Genomic DNA, 18,924 nt, shown 5'->3' with positions numbered 1-18,924 from the left:
CGAGGCCCCGCACCGCGCCGGGAGGGTTCTCTCAGGCCTCCGCCTGCCGCCCACCAAGGACCCCGGCGGCCCCCTGCTCGGCCGCGGCCCGGGAACAGCCCTGGCCGGCCTTGCCTGGCCCGTGGGTCGCACGCACAGGCGACCAGGAGGGCAGAAGAGGCGTTACCATTCGCGACTCCGGAGCTGGCGGGGGTGGGGCGCGGCTCCGGCGACCCGAGCCCGGCTCGGCAGCGGCTGCGGCGGCCGCGTCCTTTATTTTTGCTGCAGCAGCGGCGACTTGTCAAAGGGAAAGACGTAAGAGGCGGCGGCAGCGGCAGCAGGCAAGTCTCGCGGGATTTGGGCGAAACTCTCGCGCAGTCTTGATCGCTCGCCCCGCCCCTCCGCCCCCCAGGCCCCGCGCGGGAGGCTAGAAGGGCTGGGGGAGGAGCGCCAGAGCTGGGTTGCGGGAGGAGGGGAAAAGGAAAGGAGAATTAATGGCGGGGGTTGGGAGGGGGGTGTTGTTGACTTAGATTCTAGGGACGCCCCACCACCGCGCGGTCCTCATCTTTCAGCCCTTGCGGCGTCCAGACAGACCCGTCCGTCCGCGGGGGCCGGACTCCGTTTATGAGGCACAATTGGAGACGTTTCACAAAGGCCGGTGAGGAGTTAGGGGCCATCCAGGGCTCCCGGTTTTCCCCATAGTGGGCGAAGAATACCCCCGCCTCCCGCAGTCCCGATGCTGCGAAACGAAGCGACGCGTGGAAAAGCTGGCAGCAGAGGCGGGGCGGCCACACCCCTTTATCTCGGACGCACGCCGGGTGCTGTGCGCCTGTTTATCTCCCTTCACACCCGGCCCTAGACTTCTGGTCTGTCAAGTACAATCATATAAAAGCGTTTCACTTGACACACTTCTATCTTACTCGTGTCTTTGCTCTGCAGGACTGCTAGAACCCTGCAGATGCTGGGGCCTGCCACCCCTCTGAGGAACACCAAGGTAAATTGCCGTTTAGGTGACCTAATCCATGATCATGACCTGGACCTTCCCAAAGAAGTCCTGTGAAGGGTGGGAACGCTAACTGGCTTGGTCATCGCTGTACGCGCAGCTCCTAACACTGGTCTAGGTGCTCGTTAAATGATTGTAAGAATATTCCTGTCTTCTCCCTTCTGTATCTTTTCTTAGTTCTGGACTCCCACATTTCTAGCCATCTTCCTGATGTCCATCGTTAAATATATTCTACTGAGTTACTGTGTAACTGAGTGAGGATCTAGAGCCGGTCTCTGCCCTCCACAAGCTCACGATCTAAATGGGGGCATAGGAGGAGTCCATGTAAAAATTATGATACAGGCAGAAGAGGGAGTGCTCGCCAGTGGTTAAATTGGACATAGATGATGCAGTTTAGCCCAAGCCCAGTATCAGACAGAGGTGAGAATTCTGGAGTTCCACTTAAGTGGTACATGACCTTGGGCACGTTGCTTGATCTCCCTAAACCTCTGTCCTTATCTGTTAACTTATAATGTTAGTTCTTATTATCACAGGGTTCCTGTAAAATATATATAAAGTTCCTGGCACATACTAATTACTCATTAAGTGGTAGGCCTCATTATATGTCTTTTAAGTTTCTGCATATGAAATATGTTATCTATTTCTGGTAACTAGATGTGAGGGAGTGGGTATATGTGGAGTTATGTCATTGATGTGCTAGTGCTTTATGATTTGGGTATTGCATGTGAAGCTAAGACAAGGCCAATAAGTTCCCTTGTTATTCTCATTTTAACTTGCTGATGAGATAGGCATCTGTGCCACTCGCATCCCATGACATTCCACATATCTTGGATTTACAAAACTACTGTTTTTGCCCATTCTTTTTCAAGAAAAAGACTCTGCGGGGCGCCTGTCTTCTGCTCAGGTCATTTTCTCAGGGTCCTGGAATCGAGCCCCACATCAGGCTCCCTGCTGAGCAGAGAGCCTGCTTCCTCTCTCTCTGCCTGCCTCTCTGCCTACTTGTGATCTCTGTCAAACAAATAAATAAAATCTTTAAAAAAAAAAAAAAAAGAAAAAGAAGAAGAAGAAAGAAAAAGATTCTGCTTATTTTAAAAGCCATTAGAGAGAGTTCCTCCTTTCTTTAACTTCCACCCTCAGAGCCGTGTGCAAAGGAGAACTGAACAATTGGAGTTCAACTGCACACAATTATCAAATGCAGTTAATGTCAGCAAATAAGAATTGACTTTTCACCCTCACCTTGACCATTCCACCCATTTTCTAACACCCTCTTTAATATATTTTTAAGATTTTATTTACTTATTTGAGAGAGAGGGAGAAAGAGCACATGTGTATGAGCCCAGGGAGGGACCCACAGAGGCACAGAGAGAGAGATAGGGAATGTCAGCCAGACTCCATGCTGAGTGTGGAGCTGGACAAGGAGTTCGATCTCAAAACCCTGAGATTATGACTAGAGATCAAGACCTGAGCCAAAACCTAGAGGAAGAGGCTTAATGAACTGAGACAACCATGTGCCCCAACACTCTAATATTTAAATCAACATCTGCTGGAGTCTTACTGTATCATTCTCCCCCATTCTACCAGTTCATTTTATCCAGATTTTCCCTAGAGAAAAATGTTGGAGTTGGGAGGGGGTGATAGAGGGAACCCAAGGCTCAGCATTGCTCGCCCTTGCCCTGAAAGTCCTCTGAGCAGCACACTGTGGCCATGCCAATCAGCTACATCTTTTCCCACCCATACACATCATCCCCATCTCTTGCCACATATGCTACAATCCCACATCTCAGCCAGGAGGTCCCTGGCAGAGGGGCACTGGAGAATCAACAGTATATATTTTTCATCTTTCAACTGCATATAAGAAATAAGTGGCTCCTAAATAAAAAGTAGTGATGGACCAAGGACCCACAGGACATCCCACAGGACTAGCTAAGAGAGTCCCTGCCTGTGTGCAAGATAGAAGTCAAATGTGAATCAGCAGAAGGTAAAAGTAAAGTTTATTGAAGGTATAGAGGGCAGGTACAGATCTGAGAGGAAAGGAGAGTCTCTCCAGACATCTGTTTAGGATCCGCGGTTTTTATAAAGGATGGTAGTCTCCTATACATGCCGTCTCAGGCATTCAAGAACCCATTAGAACAAAGGCAAGGGCCAAGGTGTTATTCCTTGGAGCTAGGGGGTCTTGGGGTTGAGATGTCTAAGCACCAGTGGTCTGGAATAAGCAGATGATATCTTCCTGTGGTCATTCTCACCTGGCCCTTCCTTAGATGTAATCTATTCTAAAGAAATCATTAACCCCTTGTCCCTTACAAGGAAGACATAGACTATTTGCGTTATGAGGTGTTTGTAAAGTGGTGGTGTAGGTCCTAGCAAGAATAGAAGCAGGAGGGGCACCCAGCTGGCTCAGTCAGTGGAGAAAGTGACTCTTGATCTTGAGAATGTGAGTTCAAGCACCAGGTCAGTCAGGTGTGGAGCCAACTTAAAAATGAAAAAAAATTTTAAATTATATATATAGACACATTCATGTAGTCATATATATATATATATATACATACACACACACACATATACATATTTACACCATATACCATATATATATACACATATACCATGTACTATATATATATATATATACACACATATATCTATGTATACACATACATACATATGAGTAGAAGCAGGAAAAGGAGCAAAAAGATTTTTATTATGGTGTCTTTCAGTTTCGGTATCTCAGTAGGGCTAAGTCGGAAGTGAAAAGACCCCAGAGAGAAGTAAAGTGTGGAGGCAGAAAGCGAAAAGAATCCAAGGAATAAGTTTGTTTTGCCTTTGCCACATAGTTCAGAAAACAAACAGCTTCAATGTTTAAAAAAAGGACTCTACGGGGCACCTGGGTGGCTCAGTGGGTTAAGCCGCTGCCTTCGGCTCAGGTCGTGATCTCAGGGTCCTGGGATCAAGTCCCGCATCGGGCTCTCTGCTCAGCAGGGAGCCTGCTTCCCTCTCTCTCTCTCTCTCTCTCTGCCTGCCTCTCCATCTACTTGTGATTTCTCTCTGTCAAATAAATAAATAAAATCTAAAAAAAAAAAAAAAAAAAAAAGGACTCTAGAGCAGGAATCCATAGTGATGAGTCCTGTGTCTCCTGAAATTACAGTATATTTGCCCTTAGGTTACACAGCCTTTCTGAACCTCTTCTCAGATCTGTAAATAGGGATGATAATGGGTTTCCTGCCTACCTCAGACTGTCATGGAAGTCGAGTAACATAGGAAAGTGCTTTATGAGTCTAAAGTGCCATATAAATGTGAGGCATTGTTATCATTCATTCTTCTAACAAATCAGGCCCTTTTGCAAGGCTCCAAATATACGCAGTTGAAGGAGCTTTAATAACCTGCCCTCAAGGAGCTTCTGGTCTAACAGGAGGTGAAAGGGAGAAAATAGGTCATTAGAATACCATGTGAGGAGAATGTAAGTGACAAGAGCATGGGGGAAAGGAGTGAGCAAGAGGAAGGAGAAAGAGCTGAAACATTCTTGGGGAAGGAGTTTTGGAAAGACAGCACATACAATGAGGAACCAGCCCAGTTCATGAAGAATGATGTGTAAATCAAGTATAAAATAACTTTGACAAGTTGCTCTGTTGTGGCTTGTGAATTCTGCTTTGTTCCAATAAAACTCACATCTCTTTAACCATTAGAAAAGACTCTTTGATGTGGAGTCATTATATACACCCATTTGCTTGGAAGAAAAATGGAATTAATGGAAGGAAAAATCAGTGGTATCTTAATTGGAAACATTTTGTTCTTACAGATTGTGTTTAAATACCAGAGAAAAGAGAATGCATTCTACCTCACATAGTTGGTCCCCAGTTGTCCCTTTCAGCCAGTCTTTCTGATCTGGGTAATACTGCAGGTCGGAGGCCAAGAGACTTTTCCAAACTGTGGTAATAATATCTTTATTATTATCCATTTCTTTACAAAAAGACTGAGATGACTATTAGTACTTTATTCTCAATCATGTTACCCTGCAAAGAAACTCTAAAAGAGTGTACACATCATTCAATCATTTCTCAGAGCCTACTGGGTATAAGACACCATGCCAGAACAATAGGCTGTACAAAGTTGGTCCATGCACTCTAGGGTTCTAAAAATGAAAGACGTGACAAACATCCATAAAAAGTTAACTAAATAACCAACAATGTGGATTCTATTCCTGTATATTTTTCATCGGTTGAATGAGCAAAATTGTAAAGTTGGGTGCCCAGCTTCTGAAACTTGTTTACCCTATTGTTCCCCCAAAGCAGCAGGATATAAAGGAAGGGCAAGATGTTTATTGTAACTGGATATTTATAGATGCATGATAGGTATTTTAATAGGTCCTCTGGAATACCTCATCCTTTAAACAAAGTGTAACCATTGTAATTTTCTCTGGGTACAGCTAAGATTTAAAATTGGCCAAACCCAAAACCAATTAAATTTATTCTGGAAGACAAAGACCTGCAAAAAAAACCCACAAACACACACACACACAAAACAGCAGTCAGTAAAAAGCATATGACGCAAACTAAAAGAAAGTGCAAAAAGATATCCTCAGAACTCAGAAAAGGGAATGTAGATTTCAGGTCAGAGAGAACTTCATCCAGGTGGTAGAATTTGAGAGGGAAGCTGACAGCTAATATAAAAATTTACATATTCTGCTAATAATGTATTCTCAAAACACCAGCCTCCAAGCCACAAACGTTGCTTAGAATTTTTTAAATATATCTACATATGAGAACACACTCATTACCTCTTTTCTCCCTAATGTTAACAAATAATGGATCTGCCAAAGAGGTTCGAAAGGAAGCTGGGAAACTAGAACCACAAGATTGGCAGGTGGTTCTTTTGGAAATGGAGTCCCTTCTTGCTGAAAGCAAGCCTTCCAGGGTTCCCAGGGCTTCCACTTGAAGTCCACATTCTAAATATCACATATACCAGGACAAAGCCCATCTAAGCGGCACTAACAAATTCCCTCCCTTAGGCTTACAATGCAATAACCATTTTTAGGTAAATTAAGAGAAATCCTGGGCGGGGAGAAAGTACTGATTGGCCAGGCTTAGATCAATACTCATCCCTACAACAATCCAAGGGGCCAAGAGAAAGGGCCGGGCACGTGGTAGATGTACACCATAGTACTCACTCACATCTGAGAAAAAGTGGGGGATGGATCTGGGAAGCCAGAATTGTAAGACTGTGCTCTGGGAGATGGTAAGAAGCGAATTTAGCATCTGTAAAAGGGACTTTTTAATGGGGGGGCTCTGGGGCAGTGGTGGGGATGTGTTGGCTCAAAATTAGGATGAACGTTCACTGGACTATGAGGTTAAAATGGGGTTGAAAATTTTGTTGTTGTTCAAATTGATTAATGTTTTGTCATTTCAGTCAAGATGTTGTGAATCATGATGGCTCTCTCACATCCACTCTAATGACAGTGAGACATGGGATCCTTCTTTGGCCTTGTAGCTGGTTGACTTTAGGTGGGTATCTTAACTAGTGGGAGCCTCAGTTTCCTCACTGAAAAGTAACAGTAATCGTGACAGCTAACCTCTGTTGAATCTAGATGTTATAAGCACTTTTCAAACATTATTTCATTTAAACTTCAGAACAACCCTATAGGGCCCTATAGATCTGAGATAATAATCCCCACTCACCTGGTGGTTGTAAACATTAAAGAAACATTAAAGAAACCATGTAAGATGCAGAGCTCATTTGCCTGGTGCATAGCCAGGACTCAATATATCATTATTTTTAATTATTTGTTGTCCAGAAAAGGAAATTCCTCTTATTTCCTGATTGTCTTAGGTACCCAAAGCTGTTACTTTGAAAAAAATAGATAATGGAAGGGAAGAATTCTATGACCCCTTGTCTCTGATATAGAGGGGGTTAGTTGGGGTCTGACTTAGGGGCTAAAATAGGCCAGGAAGAGAAATACTACAAAATAAATAGAAAGTAGGATATTAACAAATGTGATTGTGAAAATGTCAACTGAAAGAGATTGGGCTAGGTCAGTCTTTCTTTCTTTCTCCCCACCTCTCCAAAAAGTCATCTATAAAGCTAATGTAAAGAATCATTTGAAATTTCTTGTCTTTTTGACCTAAACGCTGTCAAATGACTGGGATTTTTCAACCAAGTACAGGAACTAACATTCACTGATAAAAACCCATGTGCTTGGGCTCTGGGCTGAGCTCTTTATATACATAAGTATCTTTTACTCCCCACCCTCCCCCACCCCCCAGCCACCATCTATGAATAGTGTCTTATACAGATACGGAAACTGAGGCTGAGTTTAGAAGTAATTTGGTACTTTCTAGTAAGTAGCAAGGCTGGGGTCAAACACAGATACATCTGCCTTCAAAGACTAGAATACAAAATAAGTCCCACTTTCTTACCAGAGAAAGATATTCAAGGCATGGGTACCACCAGAACCTGAGAAAACTGGTGAAATAGTAGGAATTTCTCAACTCCTCTTTAACCTACCTTTTCTCCCACTGTCATCTCCTTCCCTTACCTTAGACAATACCTCCTGGCTGGCCAGGGCTGCAGATTCTTTCCAAAGACTGTCTTCTTATCAAAATCCCTCTGTCCTGGGGTTCCTGGCTGGCTCCGGCCATAGAACATCTGACTCTTGTCTTAGGATGGTGAGTTCAAGCCACACGCTGGGTATAGAGCTTATTTCCAAAAAAAAAAAAAAATCCTCTCCTACTCTTCACCATAGTGATAGTGTGTCCTAAAGTCCCTCTAGTTAACTAATTTTATTATTGTTTTTAAAGATGTTATTTATTTATTTGACAGAGAGAGAATACAAGAGCGGGGCATAGGGGAGGGCAGATAGGAGGATAGAGGAAGACCCAGGCTCCTCACTGAGCAGGACCCAGGGATCATGACCAAAGGCAGACTCTTAACCAACTTAACTACCCAGGCGCCCCTAGTTAACACATTTTAAATACATTTTTCATTCTAAATGGGACCTCCTGGGAGTATTGCAATAATATTAAGGATAACTCATATGGGGGCACCTGGGTGGCTCAGTGGGTTAAAGCTTCTCCCTTCAGCTTAGGTCATGATCCCAGGGTCCTGGGATCGAGTCCCGCATCGGGCTCTCTGCTCACCAGGGAGCCTGCTTCCCTCCTCTCTCTCTCTGCCTGCCTCTCTGCCTACTTGTGATCTCTGTCTGTCAAATAAATAAATAAAAATCTTAAAAAAAAAAAAAAGAATAACTCATATGATGGAAATTTCAGAAGCTAGAATGGGGAATGAATCAAACCAAAGACAAATAAGCCGGGACGCCTGGGTGGCTCAGTTGGTTGGGCGGCTGCCTTCGGCTCAGGTCATGATCCCAGCGTCCTGGGATTGAGTGCCGCATCGGGCTCCTTGCTCGGCAGGGAGCCTGCTTCTCCCTCTGCCTCTGCCTGCCATTCTGTCTGTGTGTGCTCGCTCTCTCTCCCTCTCTCTCTCTGATAAATAAATAAAAAATATTAAAAAAAAAAAAAAGACAAATAAGCCCCCAGGAGCTCTTCAGATTGTACCACTTAGCTCTTCACCCCACCCCACCAACCCCAGCTATGAGTTTCCTGAGCTCAGGGACTGGGGCTATCACGTTCAGTGCCTGAAAATCAATAAATATAGGGTGAATGGGTGAAAGAATGATCTTTGAAACACAGGAATGTCCACTACTTCTTTTAGTCTTGATTTACCCCAACAAATGCACTAACTATTCCCAGTGGTGGGATTTTTATTCCCTTTTGATAGAACATTCCTTCCCATCCCCTCCTTCAATTTTCAATCCCCTCCTCTGCCAATTTTCAAACAAGGTCAGAATGAACCATGCCTTAGTGAATGATAATGGACTCCACCATTATGAAATATGGAATAAAGCTTTCAAGACCATCTGGAGAATGAAGAACAGGTTTGCCTGTGGCAATGAATGCGAGTTACCACAGATAGTTGAAGCAATCACCAAAATTCCAATAAAACCAGCGATATCTTGAGAAATATACCAGCTTTTCAAAGATCTACAGATACAGGGATGAACTCTTGGTTACAAACCAAAGCAGTGTAAATAAAAAGGGATTTCTTGGTTCATACAAATGAACATTCCATGGCTGTATCAAGCTTCGGAAATGCCTGGATGCTGGTAATCAAACAAGGTTATCATGGTCTTTGTTAAAAAAGTCCCAAGTGGAGTCATTTGCCCCCACCATGACAGCAAACCAAGATTTAATTACAATCCTTAGGAATGTGACCTTTTAAAGGTCAGTCTGAAATTTCCAGATCAGCACTGGTAAGGTGACCTGCATGATAAAAACAAAACAAAACAAAAGCAAAAAAACCCTGCTGGAGCGCCTGGGTGGGTGGCCTGGGTGGCTCAGTCGGTTAAGCATCTGCCTTCAGCTCAGGTCAGATCTCAGGGTCTTGGGACTGACACTCACTTCAGGGACTTCCTGCTTAGTGGGGAGCCTGCTTTTCTCTCTCCCTCTGCCTGCCACTCTACCTACTTGTGATCTTTCTGTCAAATAAATCAATAAAATCTTGAAAAAAAAAATGCAACCCTGTCCAGACCTTGATTTTTATAATACTCACCCAATAATACATACATCCCCAAACTGGAGTTTAGTGCTGCCCACTCTTCTCCAAAACAATACAACCCTAAATCTCTTTCAATTTGAATCTCCTCCCTCTATCCTGTCACTTTACCCAATCTGTTGAAGAATCTTTTTGACTCATACAGCTTCCCACAGTCCAGATTTTGCTGATTTTCAACATGTTTCTCTGTGCCCTATATTTCCTGCAAATATGTAGCTGCTTCCATAGACTGAATTAGACTCAGGTTGGGTCTTTTGGCAAGACTATAAGGAGTCTTTAGCAAGACCATAGGAGGCACACAGTGCCTGGTTGTCTCACTTTTTATGATGTTAAAATCCACTGATGGAGCACCTGGGTGGCTTAGTGGGTTAGGCTTCTGCCATCAGCTTGGGTGATGATCTCAGTATCATGGGATCGAGCCCCACGTCAGGGTCCCTGCTTCTCCCTCTCTCTCTGATCCTCCTCCCCACTTGTTCTCTCTCTCTCTTAAAAAAAAAATTTTTTTTTTTAAATCCAGTGATGTGTAAGGCCCACATCTATTAATGCACTGAGGGCTGGTAAGTGAAGATTTAAGAGTTAGCAAACCCTTGTTATGTGGGCTGAATCTGTACAGACTTCTCCTGTTTTTATAAATAAATTTTTTTGGTCAGGAAATGACATAAAGGCACAGAAAACCAGGATCCAAACTTTCTGGATGCATGGGACTTCTGGTCCCCTCTGGAGCTCTGGAATCTTCTTGAGATAAGCCAAGTTAGGTTATAAGTTCTCAAAGGTCATAGAACCTACAGACTTGTATCCCTCTCCTATCTCAAGGACTCTCTCTACACTGTCTCAGCTTCTACCCACCCTTCCTAGAACCTCTCTCCCTTCCTCCTGAATAATCGTCCCAGGGAACTCAAACTTTTGGAAATCGAACCTAGGGCAGCAGACTGCCTTAAGTAACTTCTCACACCCCTGTAGCTCAAAGTTCCTCTGAGGCAGGAAACCCCGAAGCCTGTCTATCTTTTCAGAAGAGAGAGGGAAAATCCCAAGAATAAATAAACAAATGGCTGTTATTCTAATTCTTACACAACTGCAAAAGCAAAATACATCATCTCAGTAAATTTTCCCGCCACACCTTATTGGCTAGCCTCTGCCAAAGAAAGGGTTATTCTGGAAGGCTCTATCTTTATAAAGTCCCCCCTTTTTGCAAATGACAGAAAAATTGTTCAAATTAGCTGAAGGAAAATGGGGACTCTATTAAAAGGACCCAAGCACAGGAGCAGTGTTGTCGGAGGCAGGCCCCTGGCCAGGGCGGCCTCCGCCATTAAAAGATGGCGCCTGGCTAGTTGCCAGGTTAGGATTGCCTCGTGAGACTAAGCAGAACGCCCAAAGAGGAAGTAAACAGCATTGGTTGCTAGCAAAGTTGTTCGTTTAGGTGCACAGCCTGATTCGCTCCCTCCTGTACCCTGTTCGCTGATTGGTCATGTAAGCGTATATAAGTGTGTAGACTTGTGGAAATAAAGAGAGAGAAGATGCATCCGAACCAGGGCGTCTTGTCGTCCTTGCGGGGTGAGGGCGATACAGTGTGACTTCATTCATGAGGAATGAGAGCCAGGACTGGCACAGGGGCTCTGAATCCCCTCAGACTTCACAGTGTCCCCATCCTGCCTCTTGGTTTGTATTGCCTTTCTTTGCAAACCATCTCTCCTTGTTTCTCTGTTCTTCTTGCAGCAGAAAGCAGCTATCCTAAAGGTCCCAATTCTCTTTCTTCTCAGTTCAAGAGACCAGAAGATATTCACTGGTATCTCTCAGAGGCCGAAGTTTCCAGGTGAACAAATCTGATTGTTCCACAATTGGTGTTTGCAGACTTCCCTTCCACGCATCTCATCTTGGCCAAAACATATTCATATAGCCACACCTAGCTGTAAGGGAGGCGGGGTGGTCATAGGCTCTGTGGGATCTATTACTAAAAGCAAGAAGGGGAAATAACCACTGGAGATAGCCACCTCTGCCATGCTCCACATCGACTGCTTAGCTATTTAAGGCAAAGGTGGGTATGGCACCCCAAAGGCCAAAGACACCTGATAGCTCTAGCTCATGCAGGAAGCTATAACCTGTGAAGAAAGAGAAACCGACACTGCCAGGAAATAGACTCAGTACCTTGCTTTTGTTGAACAGATTCACAAACATGAGACTCTGAGATCAATTTTTTGCAGCTGTATTGAAATATAATTGACATATAATGTTGTGTAAACATAAGGTATACAATGGGCTGATCTGATATTCTTAAATATTACAATATTATTCACTCATGGGAAGGAAGGAAATGCTGCCACTTGCAATGATATAGCTTGACCTTGAGGACATTGTGCTAAATGAAATAAAATGGTTGTAGAAGGACAAATTTTGGGGGGCACCTGGCTGGCTCAGTCCATAGAGCATGTGACTCTTGATCTTGGGATGGTGAATTCAAGCCCCATGTTGGGGGTAGAGCTTACTTTAAAACAAGAAAAAGAAAGGGAGGAAGGAAGAAAGACAAATATGGTATGATATCTAAAAAAGCCTCTTAGAAACAGAAAGTGAAAGTGGTTACCAGGGGATTTGGAGAGATGTTGGTCAAAGAGCACAAACTTCCATTTAGAACATAAGTAAATTCCAGAAACCTGATGGACAGCATGGTGACTATAGTTAATTCTGCTGTACTGTATTCTTTTTCTTTTAAGATTCACTTATTTATTTTGAGAGAGAGAGCAAGTAGGGGGAGGAGCAGAGGGAAGGCAGGGAGAATGTCAAGCAGACTCCTTGCTTAGCCAGAGCCAGATGTGGGGCTCAATCTCAGGACCCAGGAGATCATGACCTGAGCTGAAATCAAGAGTCTAATGCTTGGGACACCTGGGTGGCTCAGTCGGGTAAGTGGCTGCCTTCAGCTCAGGTCATGATCCCAGTGTCCTGGGATCAAGTCCACATCGGGCTCCTTGCTGGGTAGGGAGCCTGCTTCTTCCTCTGCCTCTGCCTGCCTGTGCTCGCTCTCTCTCTCTCTGTCAAATAAATAAATCTTAAAAAAAAAAAAAAAAAAAGAGTCTGATGCTTAACTGGCCGAGCCACCCAGATGCCCTTAATGATACTTTACTATATTCTGGAAAGTTGCTACAAGAGTAGTTCTTAAATATTCCCACCACGAAAGAAATGGCAATTCTGTGATGCAATGGAGGTGTTTTCAGATTGGTCTTAGCCATGTGGCCAGACTACTTCCCCAAAATCTGTCCTAACTGCCCTCGCTATTAGCTGATGATAAGGGTGCCTCTTTCTCCAGGCTCCCAAGCACCATATGTCACCAGTGTTTTCAAGTTTTACCAACCTAATGGATGAAAGATGGCTCTAATGTGCATTTCCCTAATTACAAGTGAGTTTGCATTTTTTTTTTGGTTTCAAGCTGGGTAAGTGTACTTCCTGTTGTTGCTTTGGTCATAGCCTCGGGGCATAGCAGTCTGTGGTATCCTGTCAACTCGCCTCCCCGCCTCCCCGTGCAAGGCCTGGGAGGGAGCCCAGCTCTACCTCTCAGTTAAAGCAGCTGCACCATTTCCTATGCATTTGTTCAGCCCTCCTGGAAATCAATTTGCCACCTTTAACCCAGCAAACCCTCTTTTGGGAATCTGTCTTACAGAAATAATCTAAACTTCAGAGTTAAACATTTGCACAAAAAGGTTCATGATAGCATTATTCATAATGAAGGAATTTTTATAACAATCCAAGTAGCCAACACTATTTATTTTTTATTTATATATATATTTTAAAGATTTTATTTAATTATTTGACAGAGAGAGATCACAAGTAGGCAGAGAGGCAGGCAGAGAGGGGGAAGCAGGCTCCCTGCTGAGCAGTGAGCCCAGTGTGGGGCTCGGACCCTGAGATCAGGACCAGAGCTGAAGGCAGAGGCTTTAACCCACTGAGCCACCCAGTCACCCCCCAGCCAACACTATTTAACAGAGGTTAGGCAAAATATGGTACACTGCAAACCAAAATCTATTAAAATGATCGTTGTGAAGACTTTGGAATGGGGGTGTCTGGCAGGCTCAGTTGGTGGACCGTAGAGCTCTTGATCTCAGCCATGTGAGTCTGAGCCCCACATTGGGTATAGAGATTACTTAAAAATAAAATCTTTAAAAAAAAGACTTCGGAATGAAATACAAATTATTCATGTTATAAAATATGGATAGAGGACGGCTCCTGTTTTTGCATTCCCTGTCATATCCTGTCTGTTAACTGCCCTTCCCCTCAGTTGTATGGCAACCACCCTGTTCCTTCTAATCCCTGCCTGCAGGAGTGGGCATGTAGGGCAGGCCTAGACCATCACAACACCCCCTTCCCCTACCCACACTGGTTTGTCCAAGTGCATGAGATGGATGGCAGGCCAGTCAGAGTCTTAGCATGATATTTGGCATGTGGCTACTTTATTTTCCTCTGGAATGAAGAGTTGTCAGGACCACAGAAACCTCTTCATGCTATTAACCATTCTTCACCCCACAAAGAGAGAGCCCCTTGGATGCTGAAGCTACACAGAAGAAAGCAGAGCCAGTGCCTGGAGAGACACAGGAACTTTCTATCACCTGAGCACATGAACCTTGCCGTTTCAAAAGCCAGGGCACTTCCCAGTTATTGAACCAAAAAACCTCTTTTTTTAACTTGAGCTATTTTGAGTTGAGTTTTAGTTACTTGAAACTGAGTCCGGACTGACACAATGTGCATATGAAAAAAGATGAGAAGAAAAGGCATGGAAGAGTTATTGTGTTAAGGTAAAGGAATTATGGGAGTTTTCCTCTATATTTTCAATTTTGTTTGTAATATTATATTATTTTTATAATTTCAAAAATGTTATAACTTCAAAAATTTAAATTTTTGAAATTTTAGAATTTCAAAAAAAATGATTTAAGGAAAAGAAAAAAACCAGTTCTATCCTCTCAAGGCCCAATGCAGTTGAAAATGATTATATCTCAGTCCACAAGTTAGGTAGGTTAAAAGATCAAAGCAGTCTTCTAGGAACTTATGAGTCAAGGTCACACAGCTGAGGGGCTGAGATGCAAATTCTGGTCTGCATGTTCCAAAGCCAGTGCTACTAATTAAGCCTCTTCCTCATTCAAGAGAATATCATCAGTGTAAAGAAAATATATAATGATTCCACTCTATTTGATGACACACTTCTGTAATAAATGGCAGTTTAGGGAATTAATTTTTTGTTATATACATTAGACAATTTAATTTTATTACATATATTTATTTCCTATCACCACAAATATAGTGGCCTAAACCAACAACCTTCTTATCTAATAATTCTGGGGGTCAGAAGTCCAAAATAGATCTCACTGGGCTAAAAACCAGGTGCTGGCAGGGCTATGTTCCTTCTAGAATCTCTGGGGGAGGCTTTCTGGGGAAGCTCTGGGTGGTCGTTCTGCCTACCATGACAAGTTATGTAACTATAAAGTTTAAAACTTGGAGCATGTACCAAAAACGTCCCCCACAGTTCCTCCATCTTCCTAACATCATCACTAATAACATCTCTGTAACTCTTCCCAATCAAATTTTCCTATTTAGTCTTTCACACGGTTATGCTTTTACCGTTCTGTGTCTGACTCTTTCACTTGATATAGACCAGAAGGCTTTTCCTGTGCTGCTGCAGGGACTTTGCGATTCTCATTAGCAATGGCCGTCTAATATTCCACCAGATAAATATGCTGCGGTTCATTTAACCAGCCCTCTACTGTTAGACCTTTAGGCTGATATTTAGGATGTTTCCATCTTTTGAGTCTTATACTCAAAGAGGCAATGAACAACCACACTCATACAACCCTTCCTAAGCTTGTGGATTATTTGTTTGGAATAGAGTCTCAGAGATAGATTTATCAAGCACAAAGGAAAAAAACCCTTTGACACCAACAGCCAAATTACCTTCTCAAAGGATATAGTGAGAAGGAGATTGCTTGTCTCACTGTTGACGTTCCAGAGCCATGAGTTCAAAGCTGTTTCAAAATTGTCATTGGACTCATTCTCTATGTCCTGTTTGTACCCTGGGAAAATTTGCTCCCAGTCACCCTGTTTGAGTTAAACCTGGGGCATCATGATTGCTCAGGTGTGTTTTTCTCAGTCATGACTAAAATTAGCCTGCTCACTAATTCAACCCTTTTGTCCAAAGACACAAGAATTGAGAAGCCAGTTTCCCAGCAACATTTTTTTAATGGCTTCATAGGAGAGACGTGTGTGTGTGTGTGTATTTTTCATGGTTTCCTGGGACAGACAGCCCCAATCCCCCTACAACAGCTGTGGAGCATATCTGGAACCTGTCAACATCTCTTCCTTGTCTCTTAGAGCTGTGCCTAGCTGAACCTACCAGCAAGATCCTCAGGCTGCCTGACCTCCTGGTCCTTGCCAAGCATGTGGTCTCAGGCTGCTGTGACAACATGGAGAAGTAAAGCCAAGTTGCTACCTAGATTTGGGACTCCCTCCAGTCTGGAGTTGAAGCTTTTTCTGAAAATGACAGTAACACGACAGCAATACTAACAACAATCATCACTATCTCCCCAGTAATTGCTGAAGTCCAGGTTGTGTGCTGAGTACCATATACGGATCACCACCTTTCTCTTTATAAAAGTTCTAGAAGGTATCTCCAATTTAGTGGTTTTTAAAGGCAAGGAAATCGAGGCTTAGAGAAGTTATGGAATGTAGACCACACAAGGCCACACAGCGAAAAAGTGACAAAGCCAGAGTGTGAGGCTAGGTTTTCTCTCGCTCTGAGGAAGATTCTTAACCACCACATTGGGTGGTAGGGTATGCTAAAAATAGCTACCACATACCGCCTTAGTGTGTTGCTCATCAAACCCCGTGTCTTAGGGGAAAGCCACCTGGTGCCTTTCTGCACATTCAAAGAAAAGAAGCATGGAGGGAGAGAATTACAGAGATGAGGAGGAGGGGGTTGTACATTGCCTGCACATTCTTTTGCTATCTGACCTGTTTTCTCAACTGGGAAATACCATGAAGAAATGAATGTGTACTTGGGTTCAGGATCCTGGTTTGTCTTCCAGAGGAGAGGACCAGGCCTTGAACTCTGGGCTCTTTGACGCTGCTGCATGCCTCTGGTGCTCCCCTAGCTCCAGGCCTGGAAACAAGGAGGATGGACCAGACAGAAACACAAATGGAAGGCCTTGGCCGGTGATTCTGAGTCAGGGTCTCGGAGCCAGCACGCTGCACCCCCAGAAACAGACATCTAGCCTCAAGTGCCCTCAGGCCAAAGTCAATCTCAACTAACAGTTTGAAGTGGCGACTTCCACCCTCTGACCCTTCTGAATCCCAGCCTCCCTCCTCCCTGCTGCTGTCTCTCTTCATCCTTCTTGTGGCACGTGCTCGACTCTTCAGCCACAGATCTGTCTCTTGCCGTTGCTGCCAGTGGTAGGAGTAGTGGGGGCAGAAATAGTCACAGGAACGGTGGTAGTAACTGCAGTGGTGGGAGGTGGCTACGGTGGTGGGAATGAGAATTAGTTCCACTATTAGGTATCCAGGCCTTCCGGTGTCCTGGGCACTGTGCTGAGCACTTTACCTGCGTGCTTGTATTTCATCTTCACAACCGTCCTGGGCAAAGATGGATATTAATACTCCCATTTAATGGACACGGAGCTGGGGTTCTGAGACATTGTGTAATGTAGCAGAGCTGGGATTTGAACCCGGCCTATCCGCCTTGAAGGCCAGTGCTCTTAATGGCCCTGTTACTCCCTTTGGATGAGAGATTGGTTTCCTCCTGACTACCAGGCTGTGTGCTAGCTATCTTGGGCCTTGGTCACAAGCTCTCTAGGTTAGTTTCCTATTTTGATAAGTTACCACAAATTCAGTGACCTAAAATGTGAATTTTTTAAAAAAGATTTTATTTATTTGACAGACAGAGATCACAAGTAGGCAGAGAGGCAGGCAGAGAGAGAGGGGAAAGCAGACTCCCTGCTGAACAGAAAGCCCGATGCGGGGCTCAATCCCAGGACCCTGGGGTCATGACCAGAGCTGAAGGGAGAGGCTTTAACCCACTGAGCCACCGAGGTGCCCCTAAAATGAGAATTTATTATCTATCTTACTGTGTTGGGGGTCAGAAGTGGGTCTTATGGAGCTGAAATCTGGGGTGTCAGCTGTGCATTCTTCCTGGAGGCTCTTGGAAAACCCATTTCCTTGCTTTTCCAGCCTGCATTCTTTGGCTTAGGGCCCCTTCTTCCATCTTTAAAGCATATCCCTCACATCTTTTTTTCTGACCCTTAATTACTTTGGGTCCCACCTAAATGATCAGGCATATTTTCCCATTTCAAGATCCTTAATCAAGTCTGCAAGGTCCCTCTTGCCACCTGAGGTAACCTCTTCATAAGCTCAGGGATTAGGACGTGAACATCTTTAAGGCACCATTAGTCTCTCTACCACACCCACCAATGGCCAGTTTCTGCAACCCAAAGTCAGGCAGGAAGAGAAAGGCCCACTGAGTGAGCTGCACGCACCTCCCCTCAGATGCTCCCTCACCAGGGATCATGGAATTTGAACTTGGCCTCAGTCTGAAGAAGGATGTGTCAGAAACAGGATCAGAATGAAAGGAGAGGCTGGGTACCCACAGGATTCAGAGTTAGGCAGAGCTACAGGCAATAGAGAATGCATTCCATCCTGTTTACCACAGCAGGCTTCCCCTACAGGTTTTAGACAGACCCTTGATAGAATACCTCCTAGAACAGGAACCTCACTGCTTCACAAGACAGCCAGTACCATGGCTGGCTGCTCTACCTGTTAAAACTTCTTCCTTAACTAGAGCTTTCCTCCTCAGAAATGGGCCCACCAGTCCTGGCTCTACTGAGGCCGAGCAAACTCTCCCCTTCTGGAAACGAGGCCTTCTAGAGCAGTAAAGAATCTGAAGGGTTAAATTTTCAGCTAAACTGAAGGCCCCAGTTGCATCTGGGTTGTGTGCTGCCTTCCTCTGCTGCCGCAGTGACCGTGGGTGCCCTGGGGGCCATCAGCGTCACATGAACCCATGGATAGTACCTGTCTGGTACCTGCCAGATAGTAAAGGGCTCTCAAGGGCAGTGCTTTAGACTGGTGTCCAGCAAGGTTCAGTCTTGACAGAGAAGGGCAGAGGCAGGTTTGGAAGGCCAGCCAGGAGAGCCAGATTCCTCTCTCTAAAGCAGCAGCCAGGAATGAGAGACCAGATACAAGTGATAAAAATTTTATGTGGTGGCGCTCTGCAGCACCTCCCACTGCTTGAGTCCAAACTGTAGTAGACATTCAGGCCAGTTCAGGCCTGATGTTTCCTTCCTGCTCACATTTAAGGCCTCCGCTGTTGCCTCTGCCTTTCCCCA

At 44.4% G+C, this 18,924-nt stretch overlaps 1 protein-coding gene and 1 long non-coding RNA gene across 31 annotated transcripts in view; one reads left to right on the top strand and one right to left on the bottom strand.

Moving 5' to 3' along the window:
- HERC1 (HECT and RLD domain containing E3 ubiquitin protein ligase family member 1) overlaps window positions 1–338 on the bottom strand; it is a 185,803-nt gene extending 185,465 nt beyond the window's left edge. For 13 of the 30 annotated variants that reach the window (XM_082737138.1, XM_082737154.1, XM_082737144.1 and 10 more), the window contains exon 1: window positions 167–338. The gene's annotated coding sequence lies outside the window, so the exon portion shown is untranslated. The remainder of the gene's footprint in view (window positions 1–166) is intronic. The other 17 variants (XM_082737137.1, XM_082737166.1, XM_082737161.1 and 14 more) reach the window with 2 other exon arrangements.
- A 65-nt stretch (window positions 339–403) lies between these two features.
- Window positions 404–16,217, top strand: LOC309867955. Its single transcript, XR_014313411.1, has 5 exons — window positions 404–973; window positions 6,380–6,474; window positions 11,294–11,390; window positions 12,876–12,965; window positions 15,923–16,217. It is a non-coding gene; the product is annotated as an uncharacterized lncRNA (long non-coding RNA).
- Window positions 16,218–18,924: the final 2,707 nt, after the last annotated feature.

This window comes from Mustela nivalis, assembly GCF_964662115.1.
Source record: "Mustela nivalis genome assembly, chromosome: 6".
Classification (NCBI taxonomy): Eukaryota; Metazoa; Chordata; class Mammalia; order Carnivora; family Mustelidae; genus Mustela; species Mustela nivalis.
The sequence above is the reverse complement of the archived record's forward strand: the minus strand, read 5'-3'. Positions and strand labels throughout refer to the sequence as shown.